The 15,757-nt window shown below is 48.8% G+C and overlaps 1 protein-coding gene across 1 annotated transcript in view; it reads left to right on the top strand.

Moving 5' to 3' along the window:
- Positions 1–3,742: 3,742 nt before the first annotated feature.
- The window catches only part of PPFIBP2 (PPFIA binding protein 2), a 140,096-nt gene continuing 128,081 nt past the window's right edge, over positions 3,743–15,757 (top strand). The window contains 1 exon segment of the mRNA XM_031681266.2: positions 3,743–3,915. The gene's annotated coding sequence lies outside the window, so the exon portion shown is untranslated.

The following is a 15,757-nucleotide window of genomic DNA, read 5'->3' on the forward strand; positions in this document are numbered from 1 at the left end:
AGGTGGGTGTAATAATAAAGTGAAAACAGTACCTTTAAAGACAACTTTCCAGTTACAAAGTGTCCGCCCGTACGTTACATCTCCTTGCACCCTTATGAGATGCAGGACAAGTCTTTACAGATGAGGAGGGTTCAGGTGAGCCATTCAAAGTAAAAAAACTACAAAAAATGAAAGACAGAGCTAGAGCTAGAAAGTACTGCAAATCCCATAGCTTTTCCATTGTCCAAGGAAGCAGCAGATGTATATGTTTGTTTACCCAACCCTTTATAAGCAATACATTCATCATTTCAGCCTAAAAACAATGGTCTATCCCTTTAGCAAGTTTCATGTCTGCACAAGACCTTCCTATAGACCTTTCAACAGCTACTTCCTCCAGAAAACCAGCTGAAGAGTGAGGTCCCCACTTCTAGCCTCACCTTGCCTTACCATCCCCTGCTTCTTCCTTCTTGCTTGAAATACAATAAAACTGACACTAAGCAAATAAACCTCCTCATATTATATTTGCCTACATACCCGCAGCATAGACGTTTCAGGAAGCGCTGCCTGTGCTTGGGTTTAACGTGAACAAGCCCCAACACCCTGAGGCCCTCGTTAAATATTCTGGAATCTGGATGAAAGCCAGTGGATAGCAGGCACAGGACACCCCACCGCAGCAGGCATGCCACGTGGCCAGGGGACAGAGGGCAGCTGTGCCCATCCAGAGGGACTTCTTCAAACTCTTTCCCATGCGTTCATCTACTGCAGCCTGGGGGTGCCAGTCTGTGTCATGTGCGGAGGCCTCTTTCTTTCCAGGTTGGTCACATGAGAGGGTTTGCTCTGTGTGTTTGCAGCTGCTTTCTTGATTCTGTCAAGCCCCGGCTGGGACCATAGGCAGGAAGAGAGGATTTTTGTTCTTTTTTTTTTTTTTTCCCCATAGCATTTGAGGAGGTCCTTGGCAGAATGGAATTACTCACCCCCATGGAGAAAGTGCAGTTACCCACCGTTCTACCAAAGTGATTTTTTTTTAACACAAAATTTGAATTCGCTTTATTTCTCCTACAGTCAACAACTTCTCTGCCTTGAATTTTAAAGCAACAGAGGCAAATAAAATCCCCCAAATGACAAGATATCAGAAATCCAGATTCAGTTACACTTTAGTTGTAAAAATGTTCAAGCATTTTATTGGTCTGTAAAAGAACCATCATCTGGGTCAGAAATGCACTCTTTAAATCAAAGAATATTTTATGCTTTAGAGAAAAAAACCAGCAGTAACATTCTCACTGAGAGTCCCAATCCATTCAGGAATGAGGCAGGTATGAATAAATAAACATGGGGACTCCATGGGTTTGGGGACATCAGCTGCCGCATGGGTAACATAACATTATCTATTTCACAGAGAAAAGGACCGGGCTGCCTCACAGAGGAAAGTAGTGGGGGAATTCTCAGTGAGTGGAACTATGCGAAAGTCCTGCACTCAGTTCCTTTAGAGGTACAGAGAGCTAGCTGGTAACGTGCTGTCTGCCTTTCATCTGTGATGGCTTTGATTTGAGAGTTCTACAGGGCACACTTGCCACTACCACCAACAACCCACTCTAGTGTCTTAAATTCCTGCAGCTAGAATCACTTTTTTAAGTTGAGACATTTTCTCCAGGAAGCCTCTGTTGATGGACCATTTTGTTTCCTGGGAGCCAGGGCTGGACATGCAGGCCCATGAATACTTCTTGGGTTTCTGTTAGATAAATTTTTCAATGGTGGGTCTCTTGTTGGATTTTAGTGAGGAATGAAGTTCCTAAGACCTAGGGCAGTGGTTTTTAAACTTGACTGCACCTAAGAACCACCTGAGGAGCTTTTAAAAATCCTAATGCCAGGTCATACTCCCAGACTATGACATTAGAGCCTCTGGAGGTGGGCCCAGACAGTACTGTATTCCTTAAGCCCCCTCTCCCAAAGTGGTTCCAATGTGTGAGTAAGCCGGAAAGTCAGTGACTTACATACACCATTTAAAAAAAAAGTGAAGTATAGCTGATTTACAGTATTGTGTTAGTTTCAGGTGTATAGTAAAATGATTCAGTTATACATATATACTTTTTCAGATTCTTTTCCATTATAGGTTATTACAAGTTATAGAATCTAGTCCCCTGTGCTATACAGTAGAACCTTGTTGTTTATCTATTTTATATATAGTAGTTTGTATCTGCTAATCCCAAACTCCTAATTTACCCCTCCCCTCCTTTCCCTTTGGTAACCATAAATTTGTTTTCAGTAGGTGTCATTTATATCGTTTCTGTTAAAGTGATTTTTAAAAAAGTAATTGTATAGTTCTAAAGAACAGACTAGCATAGGGGGGTGGCTGTGGGTCCACTAGGGTGTTAACGTGGGATTTGGAAACACCCATGAACTCGTGTGAACTGTGGCAGCCTCCTCTTCAAAAGCCTCTGTGCTGCTATTTTAAGGAAGTGAAAGAGGACTAAAGAGTGTCCTGTTGTAATACAACTCTTGTGGGCCCCAGCCTTCCTCTGCTGGCTTTGCCCTTGGTTTGCCTCTGGCCGGGTTTCTGCAGTGACCAGTCTCATATTTGCCAAAGTGGCTTAAGTTTTGTTCTCATGTACAAGTCTTCTGGGCACACTGGTAATTTCGGGCCACCAGGGTAATATGAAAAAAGATGTATCTTGTGGAGTTTGTCAAGGGTCCAGCCTAGAAGAAACATAGGAAAAAACTGAGGCTAGGGTGGTAGCAGCTCCTGCTAGAGCTGGGGACTATGTCAGAGTCCATGGTGCTGATGCCATCTGAGGCCCACAGGGATTTTAATCAGCTGAACTGAGCAACCAGTTATTGGAGGCCTAGGCAGGGTAACAACCTAGCAGTACAACCAAAGGGGATTCAGGCCGTTTGCTGGGGGAAGGCATTGGACTAGGTCCCCGGGCCCAGTCCCGCGATTATTCTAGAATCCATGTGGTCAGACTTCGCCAAAGCTTTTCTTGGGCCTGTTGAACTCCGCCTCAGTGCTGGGCACAGGGTAGTGCTGCTTGTCCTCAGCTGTTCACAAGAACGGACTCCACTTGCCTCTAATTGGAGCCGACCACTAGAGGGCCCTCCACCCCATGTCGCCGTGTTCAGGTGCCCCCAGACCGTAGGGTGACTCTTTCCCAAACTGGGGGCGCTCAGGCCAACCTCATTTGGACAGGATCGCAGGGGCCCGGGAAGTCCGCACATCCAAACAGTTGCTGCTCTCTGCGTGTGTGTGTGTGTGTGTGTGTGTATGTGTGTGTGTCTGTGTGCCTGTGTGTCTGTGTGTTGGGGGGCTCTAAAACGTTTTTCCTACAGCTTCTCTCTGCAATTCTACAAAGTTCCCGGTCTGCTTGCTCTCATTCCCTACGGCCAGGGAGCGGTGCTGAAGGGCCGAGAAGCCTAGGGGCTGAGAAGCTGGGAACAGCCCTCGGCGTCTCCCCCGGGGCGGGAAGGGTGCTGGAGTAGGCGGTGACAGGGGAGGGCGGGGCTTCCCGAGATAGGCGGGGCTTGGGGACGCTGAGCTCGGCCTACGGGGTGGGCCCGGGACTGGGGCTGGACGGGACGGGGATTGGCAGGTTCGAAGGGGCGGGGTTGACGAGGCGGGTCCCTGGGGAACTGGAACCCTGCGCGGCCTGGTCCCTGAGGGCCGCAACTGAACCTGAGGAGGGGGCGTGGCAGAGGGGCGGGCCCAGGAAGAAGGTGGGGCGGTGAGGGAACTGGCGCTCCGGGACGAGTCTCCCGCGGGTCCCCGCCCCCGTCACGTGGGCTCCAGGCCCGGCCGCTGCCGGTCGGTTCGCTGGTTGGTCGGTCAGTTGGTCGGTGGGTCAGTGGCCTGCAGCTTGGTTCTTGGCTCTCATGTTCTGAGGTGGGAGCGACACGGGAAAGGCCCGCACACCTGAGCTGCCCGGAGAGGAGCCCCGCACCCAGGTCAGTGGGCGGTCCCCACGCCCCCAGATCCGCGGCGCGGTCGGGACTGGGAGCTCCCGCAGGGGCATTGCCTGGGGAACCGAGAGCCCCCAGCTCCAAGAACCGCTTGGGGCGTGGGGAGGGGCACAGTTCCTATATCAGCCCCAGAGCGTGTCGCAGGCGCGGGGACGGGAAACCTCCTCCCCTTCTCTGGCCAGAAAACTGGGAGGAGGGTATAACTCTTGTAAATTTGCTCCAAGTCTCCACCCAGTTCCGCCCGGGGTCTACGGACAGTCCGCGCTCCTACAGGTGTCAGGATGGCTCTGGAGATGCGCAGGGTGGCCGTTCACCTCAGTTATGTGTGGTATGTCAGAACTCTGCTCAGTCAGCTTGAGCAGCGGCGTAGTCTAAAGAGAGAGAGAGCCCAAGGTGGTAGGGAAGCTTACGGTCGATTTGCCCAAGCAAATCGGTGTTCGGTAGAGCGTGTGTCCAGCTGCAACGCCTTGGCTGAGACCAGCTCAATACCGTAATTGCAGAAGTGCAACATGCCTTTCCAAATCTCAAGTCACTGCGTCCCAGTAGACTGCAAGGTGGGGATAGTCCTATTTGAACGTGGGCCCCTCTCCCTCCTGACACCCCCTACTCCAGACCTGCAGTTGCTTTTCAGATGCAAATAAGATATGTTTAAAGACCAGAACTTCCAAACTTTAAGATCAAAACAGGCATTCTAGCCAGCATTTAATCCTCTTAAAACACAAATCCAGAGTATTATATTTCTACTTTTAGAGCAGCTGGATATTTGGTATAGCTCAGTCTCTTTTTCCAAGTTTTGGTTTACTTCCTGTCTTTTTCATCTCTCTCCTCCCTCTCCCAGTTCCTTAATTATCTAAAGTATTCCCAAATTTTTTGTTGCATTCTGTTAAGTTAAATGCCCAACTACAGAAAGGTAGTTGGCTGTACATAAAATTCATCTTCAGCACATTCAGTCTATTATTTGTACTATATGAAAAACACAAAATATGATTTGATTTAGAGATTATTTCTCTTTGGGGCTTGAGAGGCAGCCCATTTTATGTAATCTACTTAAATTAATATTTAAGTGACTTTGAAGTGGTAGATGGGGGAGTTTGGTAAACTTTTCACTTAGTACCTTCATCCATAATTTTTTTTAAACATCTTTTTTTAAGGGATTTTACTGATTGCATTTGGTTGTTGTTTTGTTTGCTTTTCTGGAGGGAGCTAATTAGGTTTATTTATTTATTTTATCATTTTTTTTTAAATGGAGGTACAGGCAATTGAACTCAGGACCTCGAGCATGCTAAGCACACACTCTACCACTGAGCTATACCCTCCCCCATCCACAATTTTATTTAATACATTATTGTTATTATTACTTTGAGATTTGATGGTGTGCCAGTTATTAGCTTACTGCTATTGCAGCGACAAATATGGTCTCTACTGGGGTAGCTACAGCAGGTGCACTGACTTTAATAAGACTAAGTGGATTGAGATAAATGCTATAAAGGAGGTAAGAGCAAAGAGTTGTGGGAATTTGTCTTTCATCTGAGCAGGGAAAATCTGAGTTAACTTCAAGAAGCGGATGGGTGTGTGATGGACCTCAAAGGACTTCTCCTGGGTTTCTCCAGGCAGAGGTGGGCAGAGCGTGACCTGGGCTATGAGAGCGTTGTAGGCAGGCAAGCACTGGGTAGCTGCGAGAAGTGGCAAGTGGCCCAGCTTGGCTCCTGTGGCGAGTGGTAGACAGTAAAGCTGGTGAGAAGGAAGAAACCTGGCTCCAGCGGGCCAAGAAGGCCATGTGGGAGAAGTCTGGACTTTGAAAGCATGGGAACCAGTAATGGTTTTTAAGCAGAAGATTGATTGATGGTTCTGTGAATTTATAGTCAGGAACCTTGGCCCTTGACCCTCCCAACCTCTCAACCCCTAGCCCGATGGAGAAAATTCAGTAAATATTTGTAGAATGAGTGGTCTGGCAACAGTGTAGAGCGGTGCTTCTCAACCTTTAACAAACTTAAGAATCACCTGGGGCATCTTGTTCAAATGCAGATTCTGATTCCCAGGTCAAGTGTGGGACCTGACCTTCTGCATTTCTTACAAGTACTCAGTGGTACAGTCCCTTTGAGGATTAAGAAAAGTAGTTTGCAAATCTGTCTGTGCCTCAGAATCGCCTGGGGAGCTTTTAAACTACTCCAATTAAGTAAGTCTAGCATGTTTTTAACCAATTTCCCCTGGGTTCTGATGAAAATCAGGTGGGAACTGGTGGGGTGGACTCTGGCCGGGCTACGGGAAGCAGTGACCAGCTGGAAAAGACACTGGGGGTGTAGAGGCTCATTAGGACCTGCACGATCAATTAAGATAGAAGTGAGGGCGGGTATTGGACCCTAGAGAGTGGGACAGGTGGATGAGACTAGAGAGAATCCATGGACTGGGGTGCCAGGCTGAAAAGTGAGGAGGAAGAAACGATCCTGAAAGAATTGAGCTTTGGACAAGGAACGTCATGCCCTTGAGACTGTCACATTTGCGGTAATATTTGGAAGTTGTTTTTTAGTCGGCCATCCAAGAAGTTTTCTTCCTGATATATAGATCTGTTCGTGACCCTTTCCTGCTTAAAATCCTCTGGTGGATCTCCTTTTGTAAAATATGAGAACGAAGAGCTAATAAGAATACCGCCGTTCAGGCATTTAAACATTTATGAAGTTCCCAGACTGCACACCTTTATTCAAGAGGTGACACTCGAGGGAAAAAAAAAATGACACCGTCACCGCTTGGTGTGGGCACAACTAGGCTGAAACTCTTGGCAGCTTTGTGTTCTCCTGAGTCCCTATCTTTCCTGCTTCCTCCTTCCTCAGAGCAGTTACACTTTATGTTTCCTGGCATCATTCTTTGATTTCAACACTTGATGACACCTGTGTGTCTCAGTTTTTGCAGAATCTACAGCTGGTCTCAGGAAGGTAGGCTTATAGACTCTGAAAGCCAGGTCTTGGCATCTTCACATTCTTATCTCTCCCACCCTCAGTAAACAACCTTCTAGGAGATGCTGTCTTCTAGCAGTCTGTTTACTTTTAGACCCAGATTCCTCAAGGCTTTGTGAGTTCCAGGGAGCTGCTAACTCTGAGCTTTCTCTTGGGAAATGTATGATTTCTATTTGGTGCTCCTTGATAATTCTTACTTTCATTTCCTCTCTCTGTCACGTACACATTTAGGCACACTGAGAACTGAGTGTTCACTGTGCAAGATGCTTTTAATCACTGAGTTCCATGCTGAATTGTAATCTTGGCTTCTGTAATACATCTGTGGATGGAAGGTGTAGACAAGATGGAATAGGCTTTGCCTCTCTGAAGGGATAATGTATGGTATCCTTGTTTGGCATTCAAGGCTCCACAGAGGCTGGCAATAATTTGGCTCACCAGCTGCATCTCCACTGTTCCCCAAATGGAGTAGCTTAGCAGTTTCTATCCTTTGTGCATCTCTGCCTTTGCATACACTATTTCCTCTTCCTGGGAAGCCCTTTTGTGTCTGCTCCGCAAGATGAATGAATTCTTATTAATCCTTCAGGATGCAGATCAGAATCTTGAAACACCTCTCCTCCCCTCACCCCCAAGTCATTTTTCCTCTTCTCTAAATTGTCTAGCATCCAATATCCATCTCTGCTATGGTACTTAGAGGCTTTATTTGCATGTCTCTGGCCACACCCCCTTCAAACTCTGAGCTGCCCTGGGGCGGCATCAGCCCTATGTTCAGCCCTATACTTAACAGATGTCCAGGAAGAGTCTGTGGCAGACATGGCCTTGAGCTAGCTGGTTTTGCAGTGTCGGCCTCAGTAAAAGGCGAAAAGGGGCGGGTGGTTTTATGTGGCAGGGGTGGGGTGGGACGGAGGGAGTTGGAGGGGTGGGAGGAGATGAGGAAAGGAACAAGAGCAGAACCTGAAAGACTAGGACAAGCCTGATGGGTGGTCCACAGGTGGCTAGACTCATAGGGTGGAGTGGGGAGGGGGATCCTGGGAGGAGTGAGACTCGAGCCTCTGGCTGGGGAGAGTTCCTGGAAGGTCTTGAAAGTTGAAGTTAAAGAATGTATGTGTAATTCAGATGCCTTTGAAGGTCCTGGAGTCTAGAAGAGACACGGTGAAAGCTGTGCTTTCAGGAGGATTCAAGACTGAGAAGGGCTGGTTGGAGGGACAGGGAGGAACTTCTTATGAGAATGTGCTGTTGGACTAACCCATTGAGATAGATTAGGACCTAAATCAAGGCAATGGCCGTAGGGATGGACGGAGGAAAGGGAGGTGAATGAGCTTGCCAAGAAATCCTGCAGGATTTGGTGACTGACGGACGTGAGGGAGAGAGAAGAGTCAAATTGGACACTGACATTTTGTGCTGGTTTGCTGGGAGAAGAATGAAGCAATTGTTAGCAGCATGAGGGCATGGAGAAACCTCTTGGAAGGGGGAAGGGAAATGAGGGGGTGTTGATTCCTTTTGGAATCAGGAGCAAGCCTTGGGTAGCTTCTTGCAGGCCCGTTCTGTTTTTACACATGAAGATGGCAAGGCCTAAAGAAACCCACCCAGGGTCACCCAGTTGCTGGTGGCAGAACCCAGGCCTTCTGGCCCTCTGGCCTTGGGTTCTGTCCTTTGTAGCTCAGTGGGTTTGGCCAGACAAGAACTGCTGGAAGGTCCAGATGGAGATTCCATTAGGCAGTGAAAAATGAGAAAGAGACAAGGTTTGGGACAAATTCCATCTGCAGAATAGCTAAGGCTGGAGTCTTATAGGTCAAAGACTCAGGGGGAAGTGTCTGCTGGCAGCCAAAGCCAATGGGGCTGTGAAGGCTCATGAGACCTTCTTTCTGGCCTGTGGCCTCTGGGGATGTGGGCTGATGGGAAGTAGGGGTGCCCGTATGGTCTCAGCGCTCTTACACTTGTTTATGCTTAGTGTGGGTACGTGTGTATTACATATTTTTTTTTCTGAGACTGCAATTACCAATCTATCAGTTCCATGGAAATACGTATTCCAAGGACCCAAACACGCCCCGACAAACTTCTGGGACACATCCAACCAGTAATGAGAAGTTGGCTGTGTAGTACTGGAGTTGGGGTAGTGGGAGATGCCTATCTGGGGAAGGCAGTCAGCCCTGAGAAACTTTTCTGAGCAGGGGTCTGTGCATAGGGCCAGTGTCAGAGATTTACATGGTTGAGTGAGGGCCACAGCTGTCTGATGAGGAGGGGTGACCTTGTCCAGAATCTGCCAAGAGACTCAGTGGCCCTAAGGCTGGGTCTCCTGCCCTCCTTACCCTTCCCTTCCATACCTCTCTGCCTGGCCAAGCTCCTCAGCCTCCAGTCCCCCAGGATGAGTCCTGTCTTTGCCATGGTGCAGTGGTTACCTCGGTTTGCTAAGGCAGAGCTGGATTAAAGAATGTGAAACCTTTTGATTATTGCCTGCACGTGGTAATTGACAAAGACGAAGACAAAGACGCAAAAAATGCTAGGATTCAACTTGAGTCAAAACTTGTCAAGCTTCTTGGTTCTTATGAGCTATGTAGTTAGGTCTGGCAGGTTTCTACCTCATCTTGTTTTGAGTGTGTGTGTTTGTGTGTTTACTGAGACCAAAACGTGCTCAAGCTTGCCCCCCAGGGGTAAAGTAGCAGGGATAGCTGTAGATTGCAGACTGGAGATCTGAGTTGTCCATGTCTCAGGAACAACTTACGCAGAGGTAAACGGTTAGCAGGCCTACTAACAAACCTCTGGGAAGAGGTTGTTCACCCAGGTGAGGCTGTGGGGAATGGAGCCTGCCATGGCCCCCACCTACCCCTCGACTACAGGTGCTATGACGTTCCCAGAGGCTGTGCTCTGGGTACATCTGTTTCCTGCCGGGAAGGAGTTAACACAAATCCCAGGGTTGCTCTGCCGGCTCAGGGGCATGTTTAGTGGGCATAGTCAGAATCCCTGCCCTGACTCCCAGGCAAAGACATAAATCCACAGTGACTTGTGTGCATGGTTGGAATGGCTCACTCAGATGTTGCTGGGCCTCTTGCCAGGGCAGGGACCACTCTGACCAGGAGGGCCACTGCTGTGACTGCACTGGGGTGTCCCAAGAGGTCTTCTTAGCAAATCTCTCCAACCTGCTTCTGGCAGGAAGGCCCAGAGAGCCTGGACAGAAGGAACTTAGGAAGAGTAAAATTGGGTTACCTTTGTTCCTTGCATACACATGTGACAGCTCCTCTGTCTTCATGGGCAACTGTTTCCTTCCCACAACACAAAGCTGTGTTTCCCCTAAATCAAAGAGGTTTTCTCATGAATAGCTTGCTTGAAGCTGGGCTGCTTCATGGATGAAACAGAGGGGTGTATAGACTGGCCCCTGAACGCTGCCTCCAGAGGGAGAGCGGAACTTCCAGCTTCGGTGGGTTTTACAAAGGGCTTGTCTCAGGAGGTGGGTAGTGTTATTTCCATTCATGGGAGGGAAACAGGTGCCAGAGAAGAAAAGTGGGGTTTTTTTTTTTTGTTTTTTTAAGGTTCTAAAGTATTCGATTTAATTTATTGTCCAAACTGGGACACTTCTGAAAGTGAGAGGAGGTGGATCAATGCTGAACTGGATGGGATCCTGGGAGGACAGGACTGTCCCTGGCGTACTGGGATGTGGGGTCTCAAACTCCAGATTCAGTAAGCCACTGGGGCAGGTAAGGGGAGCGGGGGCTGGGGAGATGGGATTGGAGGAGGGCGAGGGGAGAAGTTAGAACTTGAATTTGAGTGGGAAAAGAGGATTCTTCTAATTCGACATTTTACCAAAGCAAAGGAATAGTTCTTGGCTCAAACACCTGACCTCAACTACATGTCATGAAAAAGCTTTATTACATAAGCTCTTCCTGTGACCAGCCAAGACATCTGGTTCTTCCATGCAACGCTGCTCTCCCGGTAACAACAGCCACCGCCCTGCATGTCCGTCTAGGTTTTCGCTGTGCAGCTCAGTGGAGCTGCACAAAACCCCGCGCAGGGGTGTTGTCCTGCCTCTAAGACAAGGAAACTGACTCCTCACTGCCCCTCCCAACTCCAGCATGGCAGGCACGGGCTCCTCCACCGTGAGGACTTGGCCTCCCTCGTCTCTGAGGGCCCTGCCAGCTCAGACAGCCCTTCGTTTAAATCCTGGCTCTACTCAGGCTTGCTGTTGCTCCTTTGAGCAAATCTTTCCCTCTCTGGGCTTGAAGTTCCTCGCCTGTCAAATGGAAACAGTAAGAGGCCCATTTCCTTTGGTTGTTGTAAAGATGCAAAGATGTATATAACATGTTGGTGACAGTGCCCGGCGCATCGTAAATAGTAAGTGGTATTATCATCATCATCTTCTTCTCAGGAAGCCTCGCAAATATACTTTGTCAAGAGGGGTGATTTACATCATCCAGAGGGCTTATTCAGAAATTTCAGAGGGCAGGTAGTATTTTCTGGGCCTCCAGGTGGGACCCCCATGGTGGAGGGGAGCACGAAGTCCAAGAGGCAGAAGTCCACAGCAGGGTGAGGGGACAGGCTGATTTCAAGTGGCCGGTCACCAGTGTACAGGACAAGGGTAACAGAGAGCTCAGAGCCTAAACCAGCCTGATGGGACGTGGCGGGGTGAGGCCAAAGTCCTGACCTGAGGCTCCAAAAATCAATTGATGTGTTTCCTACCCAACCACGTAGAAAAGCCCACAGAACTTGGTGTAGCCGGGCTGCATGAATAGAAATCCCAGTTTTAGACGCTGCTTGCAGGGGGCGTGGCCTGGGCCGGTGGGTGGGAGGTAGGCATCCCACTTTTCTCTGCAGTGGCCATGACTGGCCGACCCTGGAGGTGAGACTCTGGGCACGACACTTTGGGAGCAGGTGGAGTACGGCCCCCTACTGCTGCACAGTTGGAGTCCCTGCCCTGTAAGCTATGGAAAGTCCCTGGACAGATGGAAGACACAGGACTGTGATTCTGATTTTCAAGTGGGCAAGGGATTGAGCATGTTCTGCGTTGCTCAGAGGGCAGGGTTGAGGGGCCACGGTGGTGACGGTCACGAGGATTAAAGAAGGGACAGATTTCAGTGTGACATGATGTAAGAAATTCCAAATAACTCGAGCCAGGCGACTGTTTTAGAGCATGTGTTGGAGTCTGCCTACAGAGGGTATTATCCAGGCAGTGCTGACTGGAGCGGAGTTGGTGAAATCACAGGGGAGGCAGGCTTTGCTGAAAGGTTGTAGGTCTCATGAAAAGTGCTATAGGATTTGGGGGAACAATTGGTGGCTTCTGAGCAGAGAGGTGACTTGCAGCAAATGTAGGATGGGATGAGGGTGGAAGGCTAGGGAAGGACAGCCACAAAGCTGTGCAGAAGCTTCTCGATTGCAAGTCACAGGCTGAAATTCCACCCAGGACAGGCAGTGGGAGAGAGGAAGGGCTCTGAAGAAGTGATTAGAATCCCAAAGGAGGGATTGTACTGTGTGTGTTCTCTGCTGATGCCTGTCTTGGCCTAACCCCCTGACTGGGGCATGAAGGCTCTTACAGACTCATGGGCCATTCCTGGAAGATTTCGAGAACATGGAGTCCTGGTACCCAGAGGACCAGGGCCATGTGGTCTGAAACACTGAGTTCACACCATCCAGGATGTAGCAGTGGGTATAGGAGGGAGTGATCCAGGAGGGCACTGGCCACGACACTAGGAATTCTGACTGTTTGTCTGCAGCCTGGGCCACAGAGCAAGCTTCCAGCCCCAAGAGGAGGCAGGGAAAGGCTGTGGGAAGCAGAACCTTATTCAAGTAGGCTGAGGTTTTGGGTGGGGTGTGTGTGTGGGGGGGGATGGAGAGTGCTGTGGTTAAGCAACGTGGATGCCTGACGGGTGTGCAGTCCTTGCTAGGGTGGCAGGAAGGGGAGCCTGGCAAGGCTGGTAGAAGAGAGGCCTGGCTCTCTGGGAGGTAGGGGAAGCCGCCAAATCAGAACTGGCCCACTGGACCTAGGAAAACTCTTAGCAGCAGAGAGAGAGCATAGTTCCTAAGTGTCCTGAAGTCAACAGACTTGTGGTCTCATTTGTTATGTCAGTCACCATATGATTTTTTACCATCCTCTGTGCTGAGAACTGTTATGGTAGGAACACAGAATGAGTAAGACAAGTCCCCTGCCTGGATAGAATTTAAGGAATGTACCCCTTACTCAAAATAGGCAGAGAAAACTCAGTAAACATTCCAAGAAAGGAGAGGTTGGGGCACCTGGCTTGCTGAAGAGGGTGCATTTGAGGTGAGTCTTGAAGGACTGTTGGGCCAGAAACACCCCTTTCCATGGGGGTGAAGGAGGACACTTCTAGCACAGGGACCAGCAATGCACAAAGCAAGGTGGCGACGGTAAGTTAAGGGGCACGTGTGGGAAATAGCCAGTGGTTTGGTTTGGCCAGAACTGGAGGAATGAGTGGGGTTAGATGGGGAACCAGGGATTAGAAATTATCACTTATTAAACACATGCCGTGCACCAGGCACTGAGCTCAGAGTCGACTGCTCACTCATATCTCACAGGGGCCTTCTGGGGCTTTAGCTGAGGAGAGTGACTCAGGAAAGTGACTTTCCCAAGGTTCCCTAGCTGGTGAGTGACTGAACTAAGATTTATGCCCAATTTTCCTGATCCTCAAACCCATGTTCTTTCCACTCCATCTTGCTGCCACGTTGAGATGATTCACATCCAGGTTGTTCTGTTACCGAGTCCAAACTCGTTCTGCTCACCGCACGACAGGCCAGTAAATTGGGAGACAAGGTGTTGAGGCAAGAAATAGTGACTTTATTCGGAAAGCTGGAAGACCAAGAGGATGGCAGACTAATGTCTTCAGAACTATCTTATTAAAGTCAAAATTCAGGCTCATTTTATACTAAAAAAGTGGAGGGGGTGTGGTTTGTTGTTGCAAACTTCTTGGTGTAGGAATTCTGTGTTCTTGTAGCTGTCCAGGTGGGTCAGATCATGGTGTCCCTGTAATCCTCTAGCAAAACAAATGTTATTTTCCATTCTGCGACTTGTTATCTTTATATAAGTGCAAAAGTATTAATGTCCTTAAAGGTCAGAGCCTTGAAAATAGGCTGTCTTATATATTTCAGACTAAAGGCAACATTCTTTTGCAAAAGGTGAAGAGCTAGCAAGACAAGCCTAGAATGCAGGTTGCAGGGTTAAAGCCAAAGAAACAGATCTAATATGGAGTCAGATTTGTTCTTTTCTATTATAGTTCAGAGCTTGTTTACCACGAAGATCAGCTTTCTGTGTTGAGGTCAGAAGATGGTCAGTCTGCACGTGCCAGACAACGTTAGCCCATGAGAAGCACTTGGTGAATGTGGCCAGGTTTCTGTGATGCACTCGCAGCTGCAATAAATACATACACAGACATACACACATACGTATTTAGGAAGTAAATCTCTAAAATAGTACGAAGTTGCCCAGTTGTCCATGGTGTCATAGAAACTGTTGTTTCCTGAGCGCTATAGGCAATTGCTGATTTCCTGGCTAAATTACTCTGTTTTCTTTCCCACTCAATGAAGTATATTAGAATGGAACAAGATAAGCAAAATCTTCTCTGAGTTATACAGAATTTTGATTTTTGGCCTTAGCTACTGTCGCAGAAAGATGTGTTACAGCTCAGTTGTGACAGCAACCTGGATCTGGGCGAGAAACCAAGCAGCACTTGGAGAGCTGGAGAACTCAGGTTTATTATGCCAGTAGGCCCAGAGGAGTTAACACTTCAAGCTCTGAACCCCGTCTGTAGGTTTACACAGGCCTTTTATAGGCTGCTAGTTTTACATTTTGCAACATCATATGCAAATGAAGTACAACAGAAGTTGACCAACCAGGAACAAACTTTGTAGAAATAGGCCAATCAGGAGTGAGCTCCATGCAAATAAAGTACTACAAATGGACCAATCAGAAGTTAGGGAAGTGGACCAATCAGAAGTGAGAGTAATAACCAATCAGAAGTGAGAGTAATAGCCAATCAGGAGTGAAGGAAATAACCAATCAGAAGTTAGCTCAGGGAACCAATAGAATTCTAGCTGTAAGTTAGCCGCTTTAGAGGCAAAGAGTGAGAGAGAGCCTCTGAGCCAGGGAACCGGTAGGTGCTAAGAGCAGAGCAGCGGCTCTGCCCAGGGGTCCTGCTGGTCTTTTTATGGGGCTTCCCACTTCACTACTTTATCATTGGTAACAAGTTCCTTACAACCCACCTCACCTGTTGGGGACCCCAGGGTGTCAGCTGTAAGGGATGTTAAGCAAGATGGTGGTTTGGAAGGGTAGGGTGAGGGATGTGAGAGAAACCTGGGCAGTAACCCAAGTGGGGCTGTGGGTGGGAAGAGGAGGGGCTGACACAGTCCTGTAAGTGTTTGCTGAGAGCCTGCCCATGCCAGGGCATGGAGTGGGCCCTGGGTGTCACTGTGGTGTCCATAGTGTCATGTTCAGGGTCTGAGCTGGTGTGTGCAGGTGGTGGCTGCCTGCCGAAGCTGGGGTTCTTGCTTATCCTGTGTCCTGTCCAGCCAGTCAGTCCTCACTGCTCCTCAGGTCTGGGCAGGGAAGCTCCTCTGTCTAGCTTGGCCTCCTTCCTGATGCTTGGGACCCAGTCTAGCCCTGGCAGCTACACCTTGCTTTTGGCTTAAGGATGGGCATGGGGTCCTTCAGGCTTCCTAATGAGAAGGTTTCCCTCAGCCCAGAGAGAAAGCCCAAGAAGACCCTGTAGGGAGGCTGGGGTGCAAAGAAGGGTACATCTGGGCTCCAGTGTCTTGGGAATCTCGTGTGAATAGGGGAGTTCACGTGGGACAAAGCTCTTCCTCTGTGTCCTGCCTACTAATCGTGAGTACTTTGAAAACTGTTAAAGGCTGCTCTAGGGTCACAGGTCCAGCCCTCACGT

This window comes from Vicugna pacos, chromosome 10 (assembly GCF_048564905.1).
Source record: "Vicugna pacos chromosome 10, VicPac4, whole genome shotgun sequence".
Lineage (NCBI taxonomy): Eukaryota > Metazoa > Chordata > Mammalia > Artiodactyla > Camelidae > Vicugna > Vicugna pacos.